At 42.7% G+C, this 23,909-nt stretch overlaps 1 long non-coding RNA gene across 1 annotated transcript; it reads right to left on the bottom strand.

Annotated features, from left to right (window-relative positions):
* Nucleotides 1-19,975: 19,975 nt before the first annotated feature.
* On the bottom strand, nt 19,976-23,437 carry Gm8016 (predicted gene 8016). The gene is made up of 3 exons (NR_152173.1): nt 23,334-23,437; nt 22,036-22,103; nt 19,976-21,378 (listed from the first exon to the last, which is right to left on the bottom strand). It is a non-coding gene; the product is annotated as a predicted gene 8016 (long non-coding RNA).
* Between the last annotated feature and the right edge of the window lie 472 nt (nt 23,438-23,909).

A 23,909-nucleotide genomic window follows, 5' to 3' on the forward strand; every position in this document is an offset into this window, starting at 1 on the left:
CATCATTAACCCCTGTGGGTTCTGGCAGCTGATTCATTTCCATCATGTGTAAGGGTCTCCTAGAGTTCAGTAGGGACAACAGATAATGCAATTGAAAATAAATGGAACTTGACAAGACACCCCTCCACAAGGATGTATGAATGGCCAACAGGGATATTGCCAATATGACTAAACAGCAAGGAAATGCAGGCACAGAATACACTGAAAATGTGGGGATATAAAATGGAGCAGTGGCTGTGGAAAACAGTGCAGAGATCCACAAACAAAAAAAGCAAACAAAGCAGGCTAGAATGTCCATGAGATCCAAAGAAACTCCAACCAGAGTCCCACAAAGACATCTGAATTCCCATGTGCATTTCAACCCTTTCAAAACCAGCTCAGGTAAGGAACGACTCACGTTTGAACAAGCAGAGAGACAAAGAAAGGACAGTACACACAGGATGGGACATTTCTCTGCCTCAGAAATGAAAGAGGCGCTGGGATTTAAAACAACAGACATGAGGGTGGAATACTTTCTCTAAGATAAATGATATAGTCACAGAGTGACCAACCTTAGGTCATGCTTTCTCAGTGGAAGAATGCAGAGTTGTTACCCAATATGTATAAATCTTCAATTATGTCAGATAAATAAATTGTAGAAATTTACTTGGAACAGGATACCAACCCTAAAAATTTAATCCTCGACACATCAGAATTTGTTGAAGAGGTAGGTCCTATGCTGTGATCTTAATACAAAAGTAAACTAAGGAATATTATTTTTAAAAGAAATAACTATGGGAGATAATTAGATTCTTAATACAGTAACTTTGTTGATACCACATTAAATTACACACAATGAAATGTGCAGTTCTTTGTATATCAGTTATTCCTAAAATAAGATCTATCTCCTGTTATCTATCTATCTATCCATCTATCTATGCATTAAATTTATATCTTCAATCAATTATCATCTATCTATCAATCTATTTATCTACCTATCTATCTATCTATGTATCTATCTATCATCTATCTACGCATATGTGCATTAGATAGACATATGTACAGATTATTGATCTGTACAAACATATGTGTGTTCTAATTATGCCTTTCATTCCTGTTTATTAAGATCAGGGATGAGGAAACAGAGATGCCTCCAGGGTCTGAGCGCCAACATTTATCTGTGTCTGAAGTTGGAGTCTTCTGCTCTATGCATCAAGCCATTCTGCTACTGCACACTAACCTGAGCTACATTTCTGTCTAGAAAAGGGCCCTTCAGCTCCATCCACCTCTACTACTTTGGTTACCACACAGGCAAACAGCTGTCCTGGTTCAAAAAGTACCTTCCTTTGCACAGTCCTCCTTAAACTGCTGAGTCTGGTGTGGAGAAAACAGATTGAGTGCAGCTCACATATAAAGAATGTGCAGCACACAGGCCTATGGCCTCCAGCAGAAGAGATCTGCACACAGATCTGAAGTCTCCGTTTAGACATGAATGGTTGCTTGTCTTTGAAGTGAAATTGACTCACTCACTTCATTTGGGCATTTATTGCCAAGTGTTTTTATCCCTGCAAAATAAATTTTGTTCTTGGAGAAATGTCCCAAATCCCACACACATTTTTCTTCATCAGGAAAGCAGATGCGTTTTAGTCTTTCCTGACACAAAATATTTGTTCCATGAGATATTCTAGACAGGCTGCAGTAAGAGTGCACCTCCATCCTGTCCTGTGAGCTGGTGTAGAGACAAAACCCCAGAGTAGGCCCTTCCCATGGTGTGCAGCAGATTCCCGTGGAAGCCATAGCCTTCCCGTTCCTTTCTACCCTAGAGGTCACATGAGGATAGCTTCCTTGGTATCCCCTCACACAGTCATTTGTTAGAGCCAATTTATCCTCCCTTTACTATATCAACTTAGAAACACTGATTACGTCTGAGACTTCCAGACAGGGCATGTTTTCAGGTTCACAAGAAAGTCACCTGATTTATATGTGTTGACTGAATTCCAGACACAAATGACAGGCAGTGTCAAGCTTCCAGGGGTAATTTAGTAGCATGTTGAGGCTAAGTGGGCTCACACTGAAATAATGCAGGACTCTTTTTTTTTTTCAAAACTGCTCCTCCAGTATTACTATCTTGCCATTAAAGAGTCTTACATCCGGTGAAACGGGCCTCGTTGCTCCTTGTCCAACACCTGTATTCAGGATTATATAAGAGGAAACATGAAAAGTCAGTCCTTCTTTCACAACTGAAATATGCCCCTGCCTTTCCTGGTGGCTGGAACATAAAATTTCTCCCTCTCCTTAGGGCCTAGCATTTCAAGCTGATTCGAATAGCAAATTTATAGGCTAAAGTATTTTTGCCTCACAACCAGCTGTGTGCCAGACCACCCACTGGTAAGAACAGTGACCTAAAGAAATTACTGTTGTAAATTATAACTACTTATCAACACTGTTAGAGCCACATTCTGTGATATATTTTTCTCTCTTTTATTTTCATTTTTTTTTCTGCTAGCTTGGGATGGAGAAGATTGAGTAAACAGAATCCAAGATTACTAGATTATTTTATACTTATCTATCCCATAGGGGTTCTCTTAGCCTCACCAGCAACACCTCAACTGGCTAAAATATATAGGTCTTTGAGCTAACTGAGGTCAGAAATGGAGACTCAGAATTCTGCTGTCATTTGGTTCTTAGCTAATCATCTGGTAGAAAGTGGGAAGATAAACTCCACCCATCTGTCCCTTACCAAGGACTCTGCTCTGAATGGTTCCAACAGCTCTGTCTTAGGGTTTTACTGCTATGAACAGGTACCGAGACCAAGGCAAGTCTTATAAGGACAACATTTAATTGGTGCTGACTTACAGGTTCAGAGGTTCAGTCCATTATCATCAAGGCTGGAAGCATGGCAGCATCCAGGCAGGCAGGATGCAGGAGGAGTAGAGAGTTCTACATCTTCATCTGAAGGCTGCTAGCAGAATACTGGCTTCCAGGTAGCTAGGATGAGGGTCTTAAAACCCATACCCATGGTGACACACCTACTCCAAGAGGGACATACCTACTCCAACAAGGCTACTTCTTCTAAGAGTGCCACTCCCTGGGCAAAACATATACAAACTGTAACAAGCTCCATCTTCTATTACTTTTCCTTAGGCTTTTCAAAGGCATTATTCCTGCTTATCAGCCAAGCCAGAGGTCTAGCCATGACATCTCTGCACACGTTTGAGCTAACAGGAGGATAAGAGGGAAAAGCACTCAGGACAGAAAGTATCATCATCTCGAGCTTGTGATTTCCTGTCTCAGCTACACATGAGCAAGGCACAGCCTATTGTAGAGAAATCAGTGTGTCCCGAGAACTGTGAGCATAAGGAGACATTGCATCTGGTGGTTAGTGATGTCAGGAACTGACAGAGTATGCAATTATGCATTATTTTTTACCTCGGAGAGAAAGAAGAAATGCAAGAAAAAGAAATCTATGCTTGCACAGCACAAGTTCAATCAATACACATTTCAAACAAGTATACAGACCATCAGTCTGTATCTATCTCCCTTGCCAAGGGAACCAATCAAAGAAAACCACAGTGCTTTGTGAGGGATACACTAACAGCCCAGAACAGTTTCCTCCAGTGTGCATCTGTGGAAGATCTGGGGCTTTGGGAATTCCCACTGTTGTGAAAGTTACCCCCACTTCTAAATCTCCTTTGTGTTGGGATGTTTGGATACACAGATCTACTGCAAGGCACTGAAGCAATAATTAAGTCAATAAATGAACCAGAAGTTGGGCATCGTTTTTGTCCATGGTTTTACTACGAACAACACAGAGACTAGAAAAGGACAGCTAGTTTCAGTAGGAGCTATCAACAATGAGTGAGGCCATCAAAATCATTCAAACAAAAACTGAAGACAGAAACAGAGCTGTATGAGCATTAGTCTGGATTCCCTGGAGATAACTCATTACTCAGTTTCATTCTCAATTCAACAATTTTCTTGCAGTTATTAAGTAAATGAAGATCATGCAAGATAGAGTAGGTGCTGGCTGTTTGTTCCCAGGTCGCTATGCCTTGGCAGGTAGCGATATCTCCATTATCTCCACTATGGCAAAGTGTTGAGAGCAGGCTGGGAACTGGAAAACAGCACAGTGGAAAAGGGAAGGTCAGGATTGGAAGCCTTTGTCACCGGAAAGATGAAGGCGGTAGGTTTCAGCAGAGCTCCTACATGATTGGTTTGTGGAACATATTTGGCCTTTTGTGATTGATCCTACGTTGGGATGCACTGACAAAAAAATAGAGAAACTGGGATTGTCAATCAAATCTCGGCCAGAAGAGACAGATTTTTCTTTGTCTTCCTGAAATGTTTGGTAGAGACATTGGGGTGACGTGACAGAGCAGGCTAATTCCTGAGTGGATGGAAAGGTGAGTGGATTGGCTGGCTGCTACAGTACCAGACTCACGGTTCTACCTTGATATAAGGTTCAATCACCATCTTCCTCTTGAACATGAGGTTTTGGAGAGTGCTCCCTCTGAGTCTCCTGAGCATGAGGTTTTTGAGAGTGTTCCATCTGAGTCTCCTGATCATGATGTCTTGGAGGGTGCTCCCTTTGAGTCTCCTGAGCACGAGGTCACAGAGGGAGCTCCTTCTGAGTTTCCTGAGCATGAGGCTGTGGAGGGTGCTCCCTCTGAATATCCTGAGCACGAGATCCTGGAGAGTGCTCCCTATTAGTGACTTGAGCATGAGGTTCTGGAGGGTGCTCCCTCTGAATCTCCTGAGTACGAGATCCTGGAGGGTGCTACCTCTGAATCTCTTGAGCATGAGGTTCTCGAGGGTTCTCCCTCTTAGTCTCTTGAGCACCACGTCCTGGAGGGTGCTCCCTCTGAGTCTATTGAGCATGAAGTTGTGGAAGGTGCTCCCTCTGAGTCTCTTGACCACGAAGTTCTTGAGGGTGCTCGCTCTGAGTCTCTTGAGCACTTGGTCCTTGAGGGTGCTCCCTCTGAATCTCTTGAGCACGAGGTTGTGGAGGGGACTCCTTCTCTCCCCATTTTCAGTCCAACTTTTCCCACGCATTTTACTAATGGTCCACTGAGCAAAAGAAACCATTGGGCAGGAACTGCAACTGCAAACTTTAAGTAAACAAAGAAGGTGAGCAATTAAAAAGTTTGGCCAAAACAGTGCTCAGTTAAGAATAATTTAAAGACATTTAATGTAAGTAACTTAAAAGGTGATGCACTTATTAAAAAATTCAAAAAAGTAAAGTAATTAAAGTGAAATGGTATAATTGGGCCTTGCAAACACATAAGTGGATGCTCACAGTCAGCTATTGGATGGATCACAGGGCCCCCAATGGAGGAGCTAGAGAAAGTATCCAAGGAGCTAAAGAGATCTGCAACCCTGTGGGTGCAACAACATTATGAACTAACCAGTACCCCGGAGCTCTTGACTCTAGCTGCATATGTGTCAAAAGATGGCCTAGTCGGCCATCACTGGAAAGAGAGGCCCACTGGACACGCAAACTTTATATGCCTCAGTACAGGGGAATGCCAGGGCCAAAAAGTGGGAATGGGTGGGTAGGGGAGTTGGGGGGAGGGTATGGGGGACTTTTGGAATAGCATTGGAAATGTAATTGAGGAAAATACGTAATAAAAATATTTTTAAAAAAATCAAAAAAGTAAAGTAATTAAAAAGAAATGGTATAATTGGGAAGTCACAAAGATAGGTACAAAGAATAAAACTTGTCAGGTGTGTCTATGCTAATTAGCTGTGGTTCTGAGGTTTGTTACCTGTAGAATTCTTTGTCTTTAAAGGTTAAAGTGCTCCGTTCTCTTCTGCTGTGATGGGCCGCTGGTCACTGCAAAGAAGACATTAGAGATGGTAGGATGGAATTACCCAACTATGCAAATGACTTAAACATCGGATTCCAATTTTGTAGGTGTTTAAAATTAGAATTAAAAAAAAATGGTAATGTTCTTGGGTATATCAAAGATAGCCAAGAATCAGATTTAATAGTGTTGAGGGGTAACAACGCTTGGCAGAAGCAGAAAGCTATAGAAAAAGAAAGAGAGATCCTGGGGTACAAGTTAGTGTCTTCTGTGACAGGACAACAGCCTCTTACTCTACAGATGTGTCCGTGCCTTTATTATTGAACCTCAATTGGGTACCCTGAAAGCCCTGTAATATTTGGGGAGGCCTGACTTTCCAACAGCTTCAAATCTTGCTATTTGTGCTCTCTCTTCTATTTCTTTGATACTATAGTAAGAGCATTAATGCATACCAACTGTCCACAAGAAATAATCAAGAAACTCTTTGCACAACCCAGGCCGGCTTTCAGACTCCTTGGTTCAGGAGTTAAGTAAGACATTCTGGGAGAAATTGCCTTGAACATAAAAGTGTGGGCCGGAGGACCCCAGGTCCCAAGGTTCATCACTGGGAAAATGAAACACTGAAAGTTTTGGCTTCTCACTCAATTTACATTACCACCATTTTCCAAAGTACACTGATTCACTCACAAAGGCCAGGTGGCCAAGAACACAAAAATATCTCTGTCCTTCATGGGCTCATCATCATAGTCCCAACGTCTCACCTCAGAATGTGGTAAGTGGAAATGCCGAATGACTTGCTAACTCACTTAGAATTTAAAAATAAACCTTGAGTGAAGAAATGTGGACAATTTCTTCCAGGCTGAGCACAGCTATTATTCTTGAGTGTGGGATAACCACACATGCAGTACCGTATGTCCCTGTATTCTCAATTGTTAATTGCCATGTTGACTGTGCCAGGCTAGCAGGATATGCAAATGAAATGAGGTCCTTTCCTCACCTGCCCCCCAAAAAAAGACAAGCCACCCTGGGGAAGGTCATGTAAGCCCCCACTGCCTAGTGGATGAGTGAAGAGCATGGCTTTTTGTATAATAAAGACCTGGTGGCTAGAGCTGGGTAGAAGGACTAACAGGCAGGGATGTAGCAGGATGGAAGCACCGACATGAAAGGCACAGGGAGGAAGAGCAGTGTACTAGTCAGGGTTCTCTAGTGTCACAGAACTTATGGATAGTCTCAATATAGTAAAGGAATTTATTACTTACAGCCTGCAGTCCAACTCCCAACAACGGTCAGTAGCAGCTGTAGAATGGAAGTCCAAGGATCTAGCAGTTGCTCAGTCCCACACGGCAAGGAGCCAAAGGAGAGTGAGCTTTCCTTCTTCCAATGTCCTTATATAGTCTCAAGCAAAAGGTGTAACCCAGATTAAAGGTGTGTGCCACCACACCTTTAATCCCAGATGACCTTGAACTCAGAGATCACCTTGTCTTAATCTTCTGGAATCCATAGCCACTAGGCGTCAAGATCTCCATATCAAGATCCAGGTCAGAAACTTTTATCTCCCAAGCCTCCAGATTAGGGTCACTGGTGAGCCATCCAATTCTGGATTGTAGTTCATTCCAGATATAGTCAATTTGGCAACCAGGAATAGCCACTCCATGCATTCAGAGCCACATGGAGAGAAACAACAGCAGACGAAGGGTTAAATTGAAATCTAGCTGAGTGGCTGGCCCAGAAAACAGGACAACAGACTTCTACTATACAGATGTGTCTGTGTCTTTATTACTGAACCTAAACTGGGTCCCCAGAAAGCCCCGCAATGCTTGGGGAGGCCTGGCTTTACAAACTACTTGTCTGTGCTCCTGGGAGATGCAGGCAGACATATTATGGCTCTCCCGTATTTAGGAAAATATTGTCACAGCTTCATTATCAGAGTCATAGATATTCCAAATGTGAGTAAAGCTGCTCATGTGGTCTCTTCCCAAAGGGCCCGAAGCCCTGGCCCTTCAGCAATGTAGACATTTGCCTTTGCTACACCTTCCCTAGCTTTCCAAGGATGGACTGAGAGGGGCCACTCAATGGGCTCCAAAGACAACCAGAGTTTACTACTAAGTTTATTGACCAGGCCTGGGCCAAGTGAACACATTGGCAACTTAGATACTTTCCTACCTCTGTGAAGAGATACCAAGACCAATGCGACTCTTACAGAAGGCATTTGATTTTCAGCTGGATTACACCTTTGGAGGGTTAGTACAAGGCAATCACAGTAGGGGGAGCACCTCAGCAGGCAGACAGGTTTGTGCTACAACAATACCCAGAGAGCCTACATCTTATCTGGAGGTAGAGACCAACAGAGACTGGGCCTGCTGTGAGCTCTTGAAACCTTCTTCAATAAGGACACTCTTTTACTCTTTATTTTTTATTACTTACTTATTTCATATATATGGGTACACTGTGACTGCCTCCAGAAACACCAGAAGAGGGCATCAGATCCCACTACAGATGACTGTGAGCCACCCTGTGGTTGCTGAGAATTGAACTTAGGATGTCTGGAAGAACAGTCAGTGCTCTTAACTGCTGAGCCATCTCTCCAGCCTTCTTCCAATCCTTTTAAAAAGGATTAAAAGGCAAATGTATTGGCCTATAGGAGCCATTTTCATTCAGACCATCACAACTGGTGATTCCTAACTTGGAAAAGAAGATGTCTTTGTCTAGTGAAGAATTTAAAATGAAGGTCATCAAAGTCACCTGGCAAGTAAAGACATTTGATGCCAAGCCTGACAAACTGCTTTGATCCCCAAGACTCACATGGTAGAGAGAGAGAACTGACTCCTACAAGTTGTTCTCTGAATGTGGTATTTATTCATGTGTGCAGATGACAGACAGATAGACAGACAGACAGACAGAAATACACACACTGAGTCAGAGAGATACATGCACACGAAACATAATCTAATAAACATTTTTGATGTTAAAACCAGGTGTTTGCATCTACTGCCTTAAATTTCCTATGATTGGAAAACAGGAAGAAGCTGCTCATGACTGAGGAATGCAAATCTGTGGGTCTCACAGTTCTTATCTTCATCCCACAGTTCGAAGAATCTAGGGCCTGTAAGCTTCTGTTTGAAAGAACAAAAGGGAAGAATACCACAGCACAATCCAAGCTGATAAACGGCTGTTGGAATGGAGCCTCAAAGGCAGTGGTTTTTTTTTGTTGTTGTTGTTGTTGTTTTGTTTTTTTTTTGTTTTTTGTTTTTTGTTTTATCCAGACAGGGTTTCTCTGTGTAACCCTCGCTGTCCTGGAACTCACTCTGTAGACCAGGCTGGCACTGAACTCAAAATGTGACTGCCTCTGTCACCCAAGTGCTGGGACTAAAGGCCTGTGCCACCACTCCTGGCTGGAAGGTAATTTTTGTCTCTGTTTACTCTGTACAGATAAAGCTCTTAAATAATTTATATCAACTGTCTTACACAGGAAAAAAAATCGTAAGATGACAGACATCAAATATGTAATGTCCAAACATAGGCTTGAATTTCCTTGATATACACAAATTTCTAAAATCTTTGGCATCTAAGTCTGTGTGTGGTTAGATGTTGGAAGTAGCTCTCTAGCAACACAGTCTGTGGTTTGTTCACTGATGCAGTGGGATGCAGTCTGGCCCACTCGAGTCTGAGACAAGGCACACTGTGAATGCTTGTCACCATGGCTCTTCTTGGTGAGGTATCTGTGACATGCAAGAGAGAATGCCTGCATGGGTCCCACAGTGTGAAAGGAGAACAGTTAAAACACTGAGCACATAGCAGTGGCCCATTACTAGGATATGATAGATGGGTATGATTAAGTGACTAAACCTTTGAGAAAAGACATCCAAATGAAGCATGCGTGCAGGGCCTATGAAAGCATGATTGGAAAACTGACTGTGACAGCTATTCCTGGTTGTCAACGTGACTACATCAAAGGAATGAACTACAATCCAGAAATGGAGGTCACACCTGTGATCCAGATCTTGAGGCTGGGAGACACAGGTTTCTGCCCGGGATCTTAACAAAGAGATCTTAAGCCTTAAAGGCCTTAAAAATCTTAGGCTCAGGCAAGGTAGTACATGCCTTTAATCCCAGGAGACTCAGGCAAGTAGATCTCTGAATTCAAGGTCATCCAAGGACAATCATGTTCTAGACCAAGGCATGGTAGTGCACAACTTTAATCTGAGTCACACCTTCTGCTGGAGACTTTCATAAGAATATTGGAAGAAAAAACACTCAGTTTTCTTGCCTGCTTGCATTTTCTTGCCAGCACATCTGTTGGAACCTAGTTCTTCAGGATCCCAGCTTATACAGAAGACCAGCTGGAACAACTAGCCACATGGAACTGAACAACTGTTAGATTTTTGGACACATTCACAGCTCCCCATGGTTGGGTGAGTTGGACTACAAACTGTAAGACATTACAACAAATTCCCTCAATATAGAGAGATAGTCTATAAGTCCTGTGAATCTGGAGAACCCTGTCTAATACAATGATGCTCACTTACAAAACCCAGAATCACGTAAATGACCCAAACCAGAAATTTTTAGGAAAATACCTTTGCTCTATTCTCATTGCGTCTAAAAACAAGTTGAATGTCAAGATATTCATGGACAATATACCAAGCAAGACCTCCCGGAGTTCCCAGGACAGGAGGATGGCTTGAAGAATAAAAGTTTTTACTGAACTCTTCTTCACCCCAGAGCCCGCCCCCTCCCATCTAGAGATTGTTCCCGGAACACTCCTGAACTCTTCACCCCAGAATGCATTCCTGAACTCCTCACCCTAGAGTTCGAACCCTCCCAACTAAAGACTGTTCCAAGAACATTCTTGAGATAAGGGCCTCCTGGAACAACCTCAAAATAAACCGGGTACAATGCCAAATGATAGGACATGACCCCTTAGTTACGTAGATTCCCTTGGCAGAACCCCTTGTCCCTTGGCAGAACCCCCTAGTGATGTAAACTTGTACTTTCCCTGCCCAGGCTCCCCCCTTGAGTTTTACTATATAAGCCTGTGAAAAATTTGGCTGGTCGTCGATTCTCCTCTACACCACTAGGTGTATGAGTTTCGACCCCAGAGCTCTGGTCTATGTGCTTTCATGTTGCTGCTTTATTAAATCTTACCTTCTACATTTTATGTATGGTCTCAGTGTCTTCTTGGGTCCGTGGCTGTCCCGGGGCTCGAGTGCTTGAGTGAGGGTCTCCCTTCGGGGGTCTTTCAGGCTCTGTTTACTTCCCTGAATGACCCACTGTTAGATCTTAGCCCCAAATACACCTTGTAGAGGAAAAGATGTTATTCACTATTTGGAATGAAAGAAAATCAGAAACAAAGATCATCCCTTAGATCTACCCCATTCCTCATGTTTCAAACTTAAGTTTTCTATGAAGCCAATATATGATTCATGGGATGTCTCATCCATTCGTGTCACAGCCTTTCTGCTCTCCAAGGTTCCTGTTGGTTCCCGACAATTACCAGGGGGCACTCTACAGATACTCACAGCCAGCCATTGGGATGAGCCCAAGAACCCCAATGGAAGAGTTGGGGGAGGGACTGAAGGAGCTGAAGGGGATTGCAACCCCGTAGGAGGAACAATATCAACTAACTGGACACCCTGGAGCTCCCAGGCACTTAACCACCAAGCAAAGACTACACATGGATGGATCCATGGCTCCAGCTACATCAGTAGCACAGGATGGCCTTATCTGGCATCAATGGGAGGGGAGGCCCTTGTTCTGTGAAGGTTCAATTCCCCAGCATAGGGGAATGCTAGGGTGGTGAGGCAGGAGAGGGTAAGTTGGGAAGCAACCTCTTAGAGGCAAAAGGGATGATGGGATGGGGTTTTGAGGAGGGGAGACCGGAAAGGGAAACATTTGAAATGTAAACAAATTAAATAACTAAGTTTTCCTTTTAAAAGAGAGGGTCACTCTTATCATGGGCAGGAAGTTGCAATGGCCACTGCACACTCCCAAGTTAGAAGGGTTGTAGTTTTATGGATGTAAATCAGGTGCCAATGCAAGTTTGGGCAACTGGCCTTGAGCAGATAACTTGTGTACTTTTGCCTGATTAGAACCATCAACACTCAGACCTGAGAATATTTTGAATCTAATGAAATGATTTGAATGCCTCTAATTTTCTCAGAGTGTTATAAATCCCTACATCCTGTCCATTAAACCCCACAAAGAAAGTCAATGCTCTTTTTTATATTCTAGGCAAAGTCTTAGTTTAGACGGTTTATTACCTTTCTCCAACTCATCGATTTGTTTCCCAAAATACCATTGCTTTTATTTTTTAGTTTTCATTTTTAAAAAGAAATGGCTTTGTTTTTCTGATTAAAAAATTAATGGATGTACGCCCAAACGTTCCATATGTGAAGACTTACTAAATATCTCACTTTAAAAAAATAACTTATTTATATTTATTTTATGCACATTGGTATGTTTTCACCTGTTTGTATGCCTTTATGACGTTGTCAGATCTTAGAGTTACAGACAGTTTTGAGCTGCCGTGTTGGTGCTGGGAATCCAGGGTCCTCTGGAAGAGCAGTCAATGTTCTTAACCACTGAGCCATCTCTTTGGCCCCTAAATATCTCACTTTTAACATACTCAGACTCATAAGTGTTTTACCACATGATGATGATTGTAAAAATTACCCTTATCTATTCGAGACCCTTGAACTCAGTTGACACTGCACTCTCTTCCTGTGAAAGCAACCTTAACCCAGTTCTTCACTTTTGTGTGTGTCCCTGTCAGAGTCATGGTGTTGATGTCTCAGTGATGGCCTCCAGCCTTGTTGTCTTGGGTCAGATTTCTGTTATTTGGCACTGGCGTCAGTTCTTACAAATCTGATTCCTTCTTAAGTCAGAGAAAGAGAGAATTAGTCTCTCCAGAGATGACCTTCTTAATTGTTATCTAATGTCATGTGGGCAGCCCTGAAATCATACACATACAAGAAACACTAAATAGTCTCATTGGGTTGTACTAATATGTTAATGAGTATATATATATATATATATACATATATATATATATATATATATATATATATATATATATGTGTGTGTGTGTGTGTGTGTGTGTGTGTGTGTGTGTGTATGTAATGTCAAAAAATGTGGAAACCAAGTAGAGAGAAAGTGGGGGAAGAGGGAAATGACTGGCCAGAAAGGACATGGGGTGGATTGCAGGAAGGAAATGAAAGAGGAGAAGTAAAATAATGACATCATAAATTTTTTATTTTAAAAAAGTAAGAGAGGATCTGACTAGGGGGCACCCACATATGTTCGAAGTGAAGGAACAAAGAGGGTGCAGGTGATAATCAGCTTAGAGGCCTGTAACTGCTTACATTCAATTCACTCAGTGGAAGACAAAGCAGCAAGTGGCCACAGAGTCACAGAAATGCCCAGGAAGGAAGAGTGGGGCTTCAGGGAAGGGGTTAGTAGAATGTCTGTACAGGAAGCAAGTCTATCCTCATCACACCCCTCATCCCATGTCACCAAGACAGTCTCAGAGGCTCCAAACAGCAGAAGATCAGAATTCAATCTTTTGAGAAGTAGAACATAAAAGGTTCTGGATATAGGGGCTACAAATTATGGAAGGAATGAGAGTCCTGTGAAAGCAGGGGGAGGGCTGGGTAAATAGCACAGTGGCTAAAACAGGAGGACCAGAGTTCAATCCCGGAAGTCACACAAGGTCAGGAGGATGGGACATCATTCTTGGAATTACAGTTGGAATCCCAGCCTCAGAAAGCAGAGGCAAGTGGTGTGGTCCCTAGGATAAGCTGGCTAAAAAGACTAGGTCATATCAGTGAGCCAGACCGTGATTTTTTTTTAATTGTATACTTTCTTTATTTACATTTCAAATGTTACCCAATTTCCCAGTTTCCGCCTAACCCATCCTCCCTTCCCCTGATTCTATGAGGGTGTTCCTCCACCCAACCACTAACTCGAACCTCTCCGCCTTAGATTTCCCTATACTGCGGCATCTATCCAGCCTTCATAGGACCAAGGACCTCTCCTTCCATTGATGCCTGACAAGGCCATCCTCTGCTACATATGCAGCTGGAGCCAAGTGTACTCCTCAAGACTCCCGAGAATCAAATAACCCTATTAACAGAGCTAAACAAAGAATTCTCAACTGAGGAATATTGAATGGCCTAGAAGCACTAAAGAAAAGTTCAGCATCCTTAGTCATCAGAGAAATGCAAATCAAACTGAAAGACCCGAGAGGAGCTCCTCACTCAGGCCTCAGGACAATTCTGGACACCCAAGAACTCATGAGAGACCAAGCTTGATGTAAACAACATGAGGCTTTATTCAGGGAAATCCCGAGCTCTGGGGATGACTCATATCCCACACAGGGATAGAGGAGACGACCAAGAGAGGAAAGGGGTCCCAGTTTTTATAGGCCCTCAGGGGGGAAAGGAGAAAGGGGGAGTACGGGATTTCCAGATCTAAACAATGTCTATTCTCAACAAATGGGTATGGGAGGGGTATAAGGAAAGAGTCTGGTGCAGCTGTAGTAACTCAGGATTAGCCCGGCTGTGGTTGCTGGGGAGGTTTTTCCAATATCACAAACACCTGGCAGTGAGGTGAAGCAGTGGGCACCCACCTGGGTTCAAGGAATGGTCAAAATATTGCCAGACACACGGGTTCAAGGAGTGGCCACAGCATTGTGTACCTCTATATTTCTAAATCAGTGAAGCTACTTCTGCTAACAATGAAATCTATTTTGCCAATTTCAGGGCTTCTGTGACCTTTTGCATTCTGTCAGGATCTTTCAAAACCACCTCACACCAGTCAGAATGGCTAAAGTAAAAAAACTCAGGTGACAGCAGGTGCAGACTGTGCTGTAAAGAATGAAGAAGTGTTGCTGAAGATGGGTCCTAACAACACACTCTGCCCTCCCCCACACAAATATGCCTGTTTGGATGTATCACCCTTATGGAAAATGGGGACAGAGATTTTATAAATGAAGCAAGGTAAGTGAAAAAAAATTTATATATTAACTTGTAGGCCATCTCAGCTCTCCATACTTCCTGCACTTTGAAAACCATGAAAAGGTAACCTCTGCCTAAGGAGAAGTTGACCCTCCTGTCGAGGAAGAGGTGCCCAGCTAAACATCTCACAGGTGAATATTGGATATTTCTTACATCCACAGTAAGAGATCTTGACAGCACTGCTATCATCCTATGAGATGATCTGCCACTTATGTGCCCATGCCTACTGAATCTCCTCAGTAACTATCAAGATATATAATGAAGATGTATAAGGGAGCTGATGAAAGAACAAAACCAGGAAATACAGACACAGCTCAGGGAGTAAAGATATGGTCCTGCAGAAGAAAAACTGCCTCAGAGAGAGAGAAGGAAAAACAAGGCATCCTAAAACAAAAGTGAATTGCTTAGGGCCAAAAGACATATTTTTGTAAAACAAACAAAACAGAATTTAAAAAAACATCAAAATGGGAAACTACCATAATTAGATTCAGTCTAGTGCCCTTAAAACCACAAGATTCTTAAAAGTGTGGTTATAGGGTTGATGCGAGTAAATGATTATAAATTATAATTCTGTCATGTCATGGTTTATCAATGATGACTAAACTTATGACTTAACTCATGTCCTGGGACAAAAGTGATATGGTTAATGTTTTAGGACAATATGAATCTATCCCTGCTGTAGTGGCTATTTTTGTGTGTCAACTTGACACAAGGTGGTACTATCACAGAAAAAGAGCCTCCCTTGAGGAAACGCCTCCATGAAATCCAACTGTCAGGCATTTTCTCAATTAGTGATTGAGGAGGGTGGACAAGGAGACCATCCTCCTAGCTGCCCTTCTGTTTCCCTTCAGAACTTTCAGCTCCTCCTGCAGCATGCCTATCTGGATGCTGCTGATCTTCTGTCATGAAGATAATGGATTGAACCTCTGAACCTCTAAGCCAGACTTAATTAAACATTGTCCTTTATAAGAGTTGCCTTGGTCATGATGTATGTTCACAGCAGTAAACCCCTAACTGAGACACCTATTGAGTTCTGTATAAATAAAGAAGTACTCTGACTGATAGTCAGGCAAATTGTACGGTTTCTCCCAACCCCCTCCCCCCAATTCCCAACCCTCACCCCACCCTGTACCTGACTCCATATCTCCACTGTGCACTCTGGCTATCGAAGGAGCTTTCATCTGGCAGCTTTTGTTAACTCTGATTTTGGTGTCAAATTCACGGAGCCATCTGCTAACCCACCATGAAAAGGATTTCCCCCGTATGTTTCCATTTTTTCTTTGTTTGTTTGTTTGTTTGTTTGTTTGTAAAAGTGAGTTTCCAGCCTACTTGTGTCAGCTTTTGTACATGGTTTGCCTCCACCGTCTTGATTTTTTTCTCAAGTGGTAGTGCAGTCTTCTCTACACTGTCAGTTTAAGAGTCTGTCCTTTGGTAATCTGGTTCTGTCCTTACACTTAGCAAGCATCATTAACCCCTGTGGGTCCAGGCAGCTCATTCATTTCCAACATGAATAAGGGTCTCCTAGATATCAATCGGGGCAACATATAACGCAATTGAAAATAAATGGAACTCGTCAAGACACCCCTCCAAAAGGGTGTATGAATGGCCAACAGGGATATTGCCAATATGACTAAACAGCAAGGAAATGCAGGCACAGAATACAATGAAAATGTGGGGATACAAAATGGAGCAGTGGCTGTGGAAAACAGTGCAGAGATCCACAAACAAAAATAAGCAAACAAAGCAGGCTAGAATGTCCATGAGATCCAAAGGAACTCCAACCAGAGTCCCACAAAGACATCTGAATTGCCATGTGCATTTCAACCCTTTCAAAACCAGCTCAGGTAAGGAAGGACTCACGTTTGAACAAGCGGAGAGACAAAGAAAGCACAGTACACACAGGATGGGACATTTCTCTGCCTCAGAAATAAAAGAGGCGCTGGGATTTAGAACAACAGACATGAGGGTGGAATACTTTCTCTAAGATAAATGATATAGTAACAGAGTGACCAACCTTAGGTCATGCTTTCTCAGTGGAAGAATGCAGAGTTGTTACCCAATATGTGTAAATCTTCAATTATGTCACATAAATAAATTGTAAAAATCTACTGGGAACATACCGACCCTAACATTTTAATCCTGGACACATCAGAATTTGATGAAGAGGTAGGTCCTATGCTGTGATCTTAATACAAAAGTAAACTAAGAAATATTATTTTTAAAAGAAATAACTATGGGAGATACTTAGATTCTTAATACAGTAACTTTGTTGATACCGCATTAAATTACACACAATGAAATGTGGAAATGTGCAGTTCTTTGTATATCAGTCATTCTTCAAATAAGATCTATCACCTGTTATCTATCTATCTATCTATCTATCCATCTATCTATGCATTAAATAGATATCTTCAATCTATTATCATCTATCTATCTATCATCTACCTATGCATATGTGCATTAGATAGACATATGTACAGATTATTGATCTGTACAAACATATGTGTGTTCTAATCATGCCTTTCATTCCTGTTTATTAAGATCAGGGATGAAGAGACAGAGATGCCTTCAGGGTCTGAGCGCCAACATTTATCTGTGTCTGAAGTTGGAGTCTTCTGCTCTATGCATCAAGCCATTCTTCTACTGCACACTAACCTGAGCTACATTTCTGTCTGGAAAAGGACCCTTCAGCTCCATCCACCTCTTCTTCTTTGGTTACCACACAGGCAAACAGCTGTCCTGGTTCAAAAAGTACCTTCCTTTGCACAGTCCTCCTTAAACTGCTGAGTCTGGTGTGGAGAAAACAGATTGAGTGCAGCTCACATAAAAAGAATGTGCAGCACACTGGCATATGGCCTCCAGCAGAAGAGATCTGCACACAGATCTGAAGTCTCCGTTTAGACATGAATGGTGGCTTGTCTTTGAAGTGAAATTAACTCACTCACTTCATTTGGGCATTTATTGCCAAGTGTTTTTATCACTGCAAAATAAATTTAGTTCTTGGAGAAATGTCCCAAGTCCCACTACATTCTTCTTTATCAGGAAAGCAGATGCGTTTTTGTCTTGCCTGACACAACATATTTGTTCCGTGAGATATTCTAGACAGGCTGCAGTAAGAGTGCACCTCCATCCTGTCCTGTGAGCTGGTGTAGAGACAAAACCCCAGAGTAGGCCCTTCCCATGGTGTGCAGCAGATTCCCGTGGAAGCCATAGCCCTCCCGTTCCTTTCTACCCTACAGGTCACATGAGGATAGCTTCCTTGGTATCCCCTCACACAGTCATTTGTTAGAGCCAATTTATCCTCCCTTTACTATATCAACTTAGAAACACTGATTACGTCTGAGACTTCCAGACAGGGCATGTTTTCAGGTTCACAAGAAAGTCATCTGATTTATATGTGTTGACTGAATTCCAGACACACATGACAGGCAGTGTCAAGCTTCCAGGGGTAATTTAGTAGCACGTTGAGGCTAAGTGGAAATCATGCTGGGCTCTTTTTTTTTTTTCAAAACTGCTCCTCCAGTATTACTATCATGCCATTAAAGAGTCTTACATCTGGTGAAACGGGCCTCATTTCTCCTCTTCCAACACCTGTATTCAGGATTATATAAGAGGAAACATGAAAAGTCAGTCCTTCTTTCACAACTGAAATATGCCCCTGCCTTTCCTGGTGGCTGGAACATAAAATTTCTCCCTCTGCTAAGGGCCTAGCATTTCAAGCTGAAATGAATGGCAAATTTATAGGCTACAGTATTTTTGGCTCACAACCAGCTGTGTGCCAGACCACCCACTGGTAAGAACAGTGACCTAATAAAATTACTGTTGTAAATTATAAGTACTTATCAACACTGTTAGAGCCACATTCTGTGATACATTTTTCTCTCTTTTATTTTTATTTTTTTCTGCTAGCTTGGGATGGAGAAGATTGAGTAAACAGAATCCAAGATAACTAGATTAATTTCTACTTATCTATCCCATAGGGGTTCTCTTAGCCTCACCAGCAACACCTCAACTGGCTAAAATATATAGGTCTTTGAGCTAACTGACGTCAGAAATGGAGACTCAGAATTCTGCTGTCATTTGGTTGTTAGCTAATCATCTGGTAGAATGTGGGAAGATAAACTCCACCCATCTGTCCCTTACCAAGGACTCTGCTCTGAATGGTTCCAACAGCTCTGTCTTAGGGTTTTACTGCTATGAACAGGTACCGAGACCAAGGCAAGTCTTATAAGGACAACATTTAATTGGTGCTGGCTTACAGGTTCAGAGGTTCAGTCCATTATCATCAAGGCTGGAAGCATCGCAGCATCCAGGTAGGCAGGATGCAGGAGGAGTAGAGAGTTCTACATCTTCATCAGAAGGCTGCTAGCAGAATACTGGCTTCCAGGTAGCTAGGATGAGGGTCTTAAAACCCATACCCATGGTGACAAACCTACTCCAAGAGGGACATACCTACTCCAACAAGGCTACTTCTTCTAATAGTGCCACTCCCTGGGCCAAATATATTCAAACCGTAACAAGCTCCATCTTCTATTACTTTTCCTTAGGCTTTTCAAAGGCATTATTCCTGCTGATCAGCTAAGCCAGAGGTCTAGCCATAACATCTCTGCACACGTTTGAGCTAACAGGAGGATAAGAGGGAAAAGCACTCAGGACAGAAAGTATCATCATCTCGAGCTTGTGATTTCCTGTCTCAGCTACACATGAGCAAGGCACAGCCTACTGTAGAGGAATCAGTGTGTCCTGAGAACTGTGAGCATAAGGAGACATTGCATCTGGTGGTTAGTGATGTCAGCAACTGACAGAGTATGCAATTATGCATTATTTTCCCTAGGAGAGAAAGAAGAAATGCAAGAAAAAGAAATCTAGACTTGCACAGCACAAGTTCAATCAATACACATTTCAAACAAGTATACAGACCATCAGTCTGTATCCATCTCCCTTGCCAAGGGAACCAATCAAAGAAAACCACAGTGCTTTGTGAGGGATACACTAACAGCCCAGAACAGTTTCTTCCACTGTGCATCTGTGGAAGATCTGGGGCTTTGGGAATTCCCACTGCTGTGAAAGTTACCCCCACTTCTAAACCTCCTTTGTGTTGGGATGTTTGGATACACAGATCTACTGCAAGGCACTGAAGCAATAATTTAGTCAATAAATGAGCCAGAAGTTGGGCATCGTTTTTGTCCATTGTTTTACTAAGAACAACACAGAGACTAGAAAAGGACAGCTAGTTTCAGTAGGAGCTATCAACAATGAGTGAGGCCATCAAAATCATTCAAACAAAAACTGAAGACAGAAACGGAGCTGTATGAGCATTAGTCTGGATTCCCTGGAGATAACTCATTACTCAGTTTCATTCTCAATTCAACAATTTTCTTGCAGTTATTAAGTAAATGAAGATCACACAAGATAGAGTAGGTGCTGGCTGTTTGTTCCCAGGTCGCTATGCCTTGGCAGGTAGCGATATCTCCATTATCTCCACTATGGCAAAGTGTTGAGAGCAGGCTGGGAACTGGAACACAGCACAGTGGAAATAGGGAAGGTCAGGATTGGAAGCCTTTGTCACCGGAAAGATGAAGGTGGTAGGTTTAATCAGAGCTCCTACATGTTGGTTTGTGGAACATATTTGGCCTTTTGTGATTGATCCTACGTTGGGATGCACTGACAAAAAAATAGAGAAACTGGGATTGTCAATCAAATCTCGGCCAGAAGAGACAGATTTTTCTTTGTCTTCCTGAAATGTTTGGTAGAGACATTGGGGTGACGTGACAGAGCAGGCTAATTCCTGAGTGGATGGAAAGGTATTGGCTGGCTGCTACAGTACCAGACTCACGGTTCTACCTTGATATAAGGTTCAATCACCATTTTTCTCTTGAACATGAGGTTTTGGAGAGTGCTCCCTCTGAGTCTCCTGAGCATGAGGTTTTTGAGATTGTTCCATCTGAGTCTCCTGATCATGACGTCTTGGAGGGTGCTCTCTTTGAGTCTCCTGAGCACGAGGTCACAGAGGGAGCTCCTTCTGAGTTTCCTAAGCATGAGGCTGTGGAGGGTGCTCCCTCTGAATCTCCCGAGCACGAGATCCTGGAGAGTGCTCCCTATTAGTGTCTTGAGCACGAGGTTCTGGAGGGTGCTCCCTCTGAATCTCCTGAGCACGAGATCCTGGAGGGCGCTCCCTCTGAATCTCTTGAGCATGAGGTTCTCGAGGGTGCTCACTCTTAGTCTCTTGAACACGAGGTCATGGAGGGTACTCCCACTGAGTCTCTTGAGCATGAAGTTGTGGAAGGTGCTCCCTTTGAGTCTCTTGACCACGAAGTTCTTGAGGTTGCTCGCTCTGAGTCTCTTGAGCACATGGTCCTTGAGGGTGCTCCCTCTGAATCTCTTGAGCACGAAGTTCTTGAGGGTCCTCGCTCTGAGTCTCTTGAGCACTTGGTCCTTGAGGCTGCTCCCTCTGAATCTCTTGAGCACGAGGTTGTGGAGGGGACTCCTTCTTTCCCCATTTTCAGTCCAACTTTTCCCACGCATTTTACTAATGGTCCACTGAGCAAAAGAAACCATTGGGCAGGAACTGCAACTGCAAACTTTAAGTAAACAAAGAAGGTGAGCAATTAAAAAGTTTGGCCAAAACAGTGCTCATTTAAGAATAATTTAAAGACATTTAATGTAAGTAACTTAAAAGGTGATGCACTTATTAAAAAATTCAAAAAAGTAAAGTAATTAAAGTGAAATGGTATAATTGGGCCTTGCAAACACATAAGTGGATGTTCACAGTCAGCTATTGGATGGATCACAGGGCCCCCAATGGAGGAGCTATAGAAAGTATCCAAGGAGCTAAGGAGATCTGCAACCCTGTGGGTGCAACAACATTATGAACTAACCAGTACCCCAGAGCTCTTGACTCTAGCTGCATATGTGTCAAAAGATGGCCTAGTCGGCCATCACTGGAAAGAGAGGCCCACTGGACACGCAAACTTTATATGCCTCAGTACAGGGGAATGCCAGGGCCAAAAAGTGGGAATGGGTGGGTAGGGGAGTTGGGGGGAGTTTATGGGGGACTTTTGGAATAGCATTGGAAATGTAATTGAGGAAAATACGTAATAAAAAATATTTTTAAAAAAATCAAAAAAGTAAAGTAATTAAAAGAAATGGTATAATTGGGAAGTCACAAAGATAGGTACAAAGAATAAAACTTGTCAGGTGTGTCTATGCTAATTAGCTGTGGTTCTAAGTTTTGTTACCTGTAGAATTCTTTGTCTTTATAGGTTAAAGTGCTCCGTTCTCTTCTGCTGTGATGGGCCGCTGGTCCCTGCAAAGAAGACATTAGAGATGGTAGGATGGAATTACCCAACTATGCAAATGACTTAAACATCGGATTCCAATTTTGTAGGTGTTTAAAATTAGAATTAAAAAAAAATGGTAATGTTCTTGGGTATATCAAAGATAGCCAAGAATCAGATTTAATAGTGTTGAGGGGTAACCACGCTTGGCAGAAGCAGAAAGCTATAGAAAAAGAAAGAGAGATCCTGGGGTACATGTTAGTGTCTTCTGTGACAGGACAACAGCCTCTTACTCTACAGATGTGTCCGTGCCTTTATTATTGAACCTCAATTGGGTACCCTGAAAGCCCTGTAATATTTGGGGAGGCCTGACTTTCCAACAGCTTCAAATCTTGCTATTTGTGCTCTCTCTTCTATTTCTTTGATACTATAGTAAGAGCATTAATGCATACCAACTGTCCACAAGAAATAATCAAGAAACTCTTTGCACAACCCAGGCCGGCTTTCAGACTCCTTGGTTCAGGAGTTAAGTAAGACATTCTGGGAGAAATTGCCTTGAACATAAAAGTGTGGGCCGGAGGACCCCAGGTCCCAAGGTTCATCACTGGGAAAATGAAACACTGAAAGTTTTGGCTTCTCACTCAATTTACATTACCACCATTTTCCAAAGTACACTGATTCACTCACAAAGGCCAGGTGGCCAAGAACACAAAAATATCTCTGTCCTTCATGGGCTCATCATCATAGTCCCAACGTCTCACCTCAGAATGTGGTAAGTGGAACTGCGGAATGACTTGCTAACTCACTTAGAATTTAAAAATAAACCCTGAGCGAAGAAATGTGGACAATTTCTTCCAGGCTGAGCACAGCTATTATTCTTGAGTGTGGGATAACCACACATGCAGTACTGTATGTCCCTGTATTCTCAATTGTTATTTGCCATGTTGACTGTGCCAGGCTAGCAGGATATGCAAATGAAATGAGGTCCTTTCCTCACCTGCCCCCCAAAAAAAGACAAGCCACCCTGGGGAAGGTCATGTAAGCCCCCACTGCCTAGTGGATGAGTGAAGAGCATGGCTTTTTGTATAATAAAGACCTGGTGGCTAGAGCTGGGTAGAAGGACTAACAGGCAGGGATGTAGCAGGATGGAAGCACCGACATGAAAGGCACAGGGAGGAAGAGCAGTGTACTAGTCAGGGTTCTCTAGTGTCATAGAACTTATGGATAGTCTCAATATAGTAAAGGAATTTATTACTTACAGCCTGCAGTCCAACTCCCAACAACGGTCAGTAGCAGCTGTAGAATGGAAGTCCAAGGATCTAGCAGTTGCTCAGTCCCACACGGCAAGGAGCCAAAGGAGAGTGAGCTTTCCTTCTTCCAATGTCCTTATATAGTCTCCAGCAAAAGGTGTAACCCAGATTAAAGGTGTGTGCCACCACACCTTTAATCCCAGATGACCTTGAACTCAGAGATCACCTTGTCTTAATCTTCTGGAATCCATAGCCACTAGGCGTCAAGATCTCCATATCAAGATCCAGGTCAGAAACTTTTATCTCCCAAGCCTCCAGATTAGGGTCACTGGTGAGCCATCCAATTCTGGATTGTAGTTAATTCCAGATATAGTCAATTTGACAACCAGGAATAGCCACTCCATGCATTCAGAGCAACATGGAGAGAAACAACAGCAGAAGAAGGGTTAAGTTGAAATCTAGCTGAGTGGCTGGCCCAGAAAACAGGACAACAGACTTCTACTATACAGTTGTGTCTGTGTCTTTATTACTGAACCTAAACTGGGGCCCCAGAAAGCCCGGCAATGCTTGGGGAGGCCTGGCTTT

This window comes from Mus musculus, chromosome 13, assembly GCF_000001635.26.
Source record: "Mus musculus strain C57BL/6J chromosome 13, GRCm38.p6 C57BL/6J".
NCBI classification, from domain to species: domain Eukaryota; kingdom Metazoa; phylum Chordata; class Mammalia; order Rodentia; family Muridae; genus Mus; species Mus musculus.